This window comes from Nerophis lumbriciformis, linkage group LG03, assembly GCF_033978685.3.
Source record: "Nerophis lumbriciformis linkage group LG03, RoL_Nlum_v2.1, whole genome shotgun sequence".
NCBI lineage: Eukaryota > Metazoa > Chordata > Actinopteri > Syngnathiformes > Syngnathidae > Nerophis > Nerophis lumbriciformis.
This window is the reverse complement of record NC_084550.2, coordinates 24,017,501-24,022,500: the sequence shown is the minus strand read 5'-3', so window position 1 is coordinate 24,022,500 and position 5,000 is coordinate 24,017,501. Positions and strand designations below refer to the sequence as shown.

The 5,000-nt window shown below is 39.5% G+C and overlaps 1 protein-coding gene and 1 long non-coding RNA gene across 2 annotated transcripts in view; one reads left to right on the top strand and one right to left on the bottom strand.

The window, feature by feature from the left end:
- The window catches only part of LOC140678585 (uncharacterized), a 2,387-nt gene extending 1,679 nt beyond the window's left edge, over positions 1-708 (top strand). Inside the window, exon 4 of the long non-coding RNA XR_012050317.1 lies at positions 1-708. This exon is cut by the window's left edge and continues 97 nt beyond it. This is a non-coding gene — a long non-coding RNA (uncharacterized lncRNA).
- Positions 1-5,000, bottom strand: part of mmp14b (matrix metallopeptidase 14b (membrane-inserted)) — an 89,817-nt gene that overhangs the window by 41,691 nt on the left and 43,126 nt on the right. The window lies entirely within an intron of this gene.

Below are 5,000 nucleotides of genomic sequence, written 5' to 3'. Positions count from 1 at the left end.
GCCATGAGATTTTGCCAGGGTGCAACAGTACTGCGAAAGCTTGCTCACTGCTCATGGGACTGATTTATGCCCTGAACTTGGCATACCCTCCCACTTTGCGCTACACTTTTGAAGTCTTCCAAAAACTCATGCTGGAGCTGGATGGATTGAAACTGTCCCCAAAAGTAAACACCTTGAAGTTGAAGTTGCTTTCCTAAATGCATGTCATGACTTTGTCATCCTAGAGGAGGAAAATGACATAATTTATGGACCCTTGTTGAGGACGTAGCATCATGCATGGACTCTTGTGAAGAAATGCCAAGAATTAGCACTGAGTTCCAGTTCATCTTGGTGTACTAGTGGGTTGCCTGTCATAAATGTTTTTCATTTTTTGTCAAGTAAGGTATCTGTTAATGACAGTAAAGATTGTATTCTTCAACAAGAATGGTTAGACACCTTAAGCTGTTTATTTTTAGTTGATTATGTTGATTTTATTTCATTAATGTTTTAATTGCATACTTAAAAGTGCACTAGTCAGAGGACTGGTTTAAATGTTGAAATTGCACTTTTTCAGTGTAGTTTGTAAGATTTTAATTGCATATTTGAGAAGTGACTATGTTACCAGATCTATGTTGGATTTGGTGTATAATGTGTAATACTGTGTATTTGTTGTTTACCAGTCATACCAACCTTTGGATATTTTCTTTAAAAAATATACTATTACTACTATTTACTTTGAATACCTTTTGCTGGAGATACATCTTTAATTTACTGTTAGTACAAATTCTAATGCAGTACAATATAATGCACTTTTACTATTAACGCAGTACTTGTACAGTACATTCTGTTTTTCCCCCCATTTAAATAGGGGTATACATAATCCATACACCACTGCTCAAAGTTTAAGAGGCGGTTTCTGTCCTGACCCTCTCCCAGAAGTTGTTGTGTATTATATTTCTGCAATGAATGTAGAAACTCTGTTTCAGAGGGTTGTAAGATTGAACTAAAAAGAAACTGTTTAATTGCATTGTAATTTAGTTGTGTGATATGTGATACATATATATTAAATGCATAGAGTATTGGTTACATTTATTTGGTAACATTTATCAAAAGAAAACTGGCAATGATTACCTAATTTTAGTGAGTAATGTAAAGTAATGCAACCAAGTAAATTAAAATGTCAAGCACAAGAAAATAATTAAAATCTACTGAATTACATCATAACAGCAAATACTACAGATATATAAAATTTACTTAAAATTTTGAGTAAAATGATGTTCCTGCTGATGAAAAACAAGTAGACTTTACTTAATTTGTTTAAATAAATATAACTTAAAACTTGGATGTAATTAAGTAACTGTTACTTAATATCTTCACAAATGTTATGTTATATGGTAAGTAGAATTTACTTGGTACTGGCAAGTGAGTGTTACTTGATATTGCAGCATTAAATTTTACTTAAATCATTTGCGTGCAAATACTTACAATAATTTTTTAAAGTAAATCTTATGAGTTATTTTTTTCAGTGTGTATGTATGTATGTATGTGTGTGTGTGTGTGTGTGTGTGTATATATATATGTGCGTTAGAGATGCGCGGATAGGCAATTTATTTCATCCGCAACCGCGTCAGAAAGTCGTCAACCATCCGCCATCCACCCGATGTAACGTTTGATCAGAACTGCACCCGCCCGCCATCCGCCCGCACCCGCCCGTTGTTATATATCTATATCTATTTACGGAGGCAATAATTGAGCATGGATTTCCAATCGCACTGGCTGATCACATGGGACAGTTAAATGTTTGTAATGCAACCTTTAAAAATCATTACGCGGTGATCACGGTCCCAAAAATAAACTTTTCTTGCATGATAATGTCCAGAAAAATTCGCTTTATATTACTATAGAGTCCTTTTAACGAATGAGTTTGATGGTTTATCACAAACCTTAAATGAAAGAAGTCCTTTGTTCTCCTGCACCATGCGCTTTGGCCTTGCTTCGTGTTTGGTGCGCAATCCTGTCGGCTGTATTTCACAGCACGACATACTGTTAAAAGTGTTTATACTATTTATGCTTTCAAGTCCAAGTTGAAGAAATCTTGTTAAATGTTGACAGCATAACTACCAAAATACAGAAGTATGTCCTTAATATTTTTGCAGTGCTATTTCTGTTGAAAAGTTAAAATGATTACATTAGAGATGTGATGTGCCACTTTTCAAGTGTCTGATGACTTCAATTAATTTTCATTAATTTTTCATATTTTGAATTCTTTTGAAAGGCTTACAAAAAAACTACATTTGAATTGTAATTCCATGCTATTGACAGGACTATTAATTTTAATGAAGTTAGCTTACCATGTTTACAGTATGATAATTGTGATAGAAATGTGAATTTTAGGCACAGAATATTTTTTACAATTGAACAAGGCAGTAGATTATACAAGCTTGGACAGAAAGTTAATAATGACACCAATTTTTTTTTTTATGGAATTGTTTAGTACTGTTTTACCATTTGTTTACTGTAAAAAGTGTTTATACTGTTTATACTTTCAATTAACAAATTGAAGTCTTGTGAAAGGTTGACAGGATAACTGGCATTGACTGTCAAAATAATTTAAAACTATTGAAGTTAGCTTACAGAATAAACATGCCAATCAACCCATATGATTTTTGCTGTAATATTTTTGTTTTGAAAAGTCACTGTGACTGATAGAAAAGTGATGGTTTTAGCAACATTTTAACCTGTCTTAATGCTAATAATCATTTTGCGTCGGGGGGCGAAGCCCTGAACCCTCCACCAGGACTTTGTCCTGGACCTACCGGGGCCTGCGGCCCTTGGACCCTGGCTACTAGGTTTTTCTGATTTCAAAAGTTGGCAGGTATTGAGGTTATAAATCTTTTGCCTGTTAAAGAAAGGAGACTGATCCAATGCAGCACAGACTTTCGCGTGCCACGCTGTCACGACCCAGACGCACACCAGTGCGCAATCATATGGGAGCCGCGCTGAGCGCACCTCCAAGCGCGTCTCGCTGCCGGCGACGGCCGGGTATATGGGCCCGACGCTCCAGCGCCATCCATTTTCAGGGCTAGTTGATTCGGCAGATGGGTTGTTACACACTCCTTAGCGGGTTTCGACTTCCATGGCCACCGTCCAGCTGCTGTCTATATCAACCAGGGTGAGCCCCACCCCTTTCGTGAGCGCACTACGCGCGGAGTGACCCCTGTTACGCGCCCCCGGCAACAGGGGTGGCGGGCAGGTAAGCTGCGCGGGCGGAGCGCGCGGAGTGACCCCTGTTACGAGCCCCCGGCCACGGGGGTGGCGGGCAGGTAAGCTGCTTACCTGCTGCGCGTGACGCCGGCCGCGGCGAAGGCGGACAAGGCGGGGTGTCGGTGCGGTGGGCGCGGTAGTGACCCTGGACGTGCGTCGGGCCCTTCTCGCGGATCGCCTCAGCTACGGCTCCCGGTGGGGCCCTCTCGGGGGAAGGGGCCTCGGTCCCGGACCCTGGCGAGGCGTCCCTTCTCCGCTCCGTAAAAGTGTCCATCTCTTTTCTTTTTTTTTCTTCTGTTGTGGCATATGCTGCAGGTGCCTGCTCGTTTTTCGTATGTGGGTAACAACATTTAACTATGTATATATATTTCCGAATTGGTTTAACTGCCACCCGCCTGAATCTATTTAAAATCTAATTTTTTTTTATTTCAATCGCCCGACCCGATCCGACCCGACCCGCGGATAAAATCTAATTTTTTTTAATTTCATCCGCCCGATCCGCGGATAATCCGCGGACTCCGCGGTTGTGCCCGCAAACCGCGCATCTCTAATGTGCGTGTATGTGTGTGTGTGTGTGTGTGTATATGCGATGTGTCCTTAGTAGGGTTGTACAGTATACCGGTATTAGTACCACGATACTAATGAATCATATTCGGTACTATACCACCTCTGAAAGTACCGGTCCAACCAATGTATGATCCTGTAACTACTTGGTATCGGATTGATACCCAAATTTGTGGTATCATCCAAAACTAATGTAAGAGTATCAAACAACAGAAGAATAAGTGATTACATTTTAACAGAAGTGTAGATAGAACATGTTAAAAGAGAAAGTAAGCAGATATTAACAGTAAATGAACAAGTAGATTAATAATTAATTTTATACCACTTGTCCTTAATAATGTTGACAAAATAATAGGTGTATAAATGACACAATATGTTACTGCATATGTCAGCAGACTAATTAGGAGTCTTTGTTTGTTTACTTTACTACTTATTACGGACCGGTACTTTTCAGAGGCGGTATAGTACCGAATATCATTCATTAGTATCACAGTACTATACTAATACCGATATACCTTACAACCTTAGTGTCTTCAAAGCATTTAAAAAAAAAAAAAAAAATTCTTCATGTTTACATTGTTTCTTATGGGGAACTTGATTTTCCAGCCATGTTCAAGAACCAATTAAGTTTGTAAATGGAGGTTCCACCGTACTCCCAAAAGTGTTTGCGTGACCTATTTTGACGTGACTCACGACTTCATGACTAAATCAAAGTGACGTGCAGACGTCTGCATGTCATGTGTTTCGGGAATTTATGTACTTCCCCATTTCTACCGCACGACACCAGGAATGACCTCGCAGCAACAAGAGGAGGAACATGCCGGCACTCGCAATACGCACACTACGCACTTACAGTCCCGGTCAAAAGTGGACATACACTTGTAAAGAACATCATGTCATGGCTGTCTTGAGTTTACAATAATTTCTACAACTCTTATTTTTTTGTGATAGAGTGATTGGAGCACATACTTGTTGGTCACAAAAAACATTCATGAAGTTTGCTTCTTTTATGAATTTATTATGGCTCTACTGACAATGTGACTTGGTCAAAAGTATACATACAGCAATGTTAATATTTGCTTACATCCATCCATCCATTTTCTACCGCTTGTCCCTTTCGTGGGCGGCCTAAGGCCGAGTCAGCTAACTGGGTAGCCTTGTTGGGTCCGCTCCGTGCACAATACGATTATTAT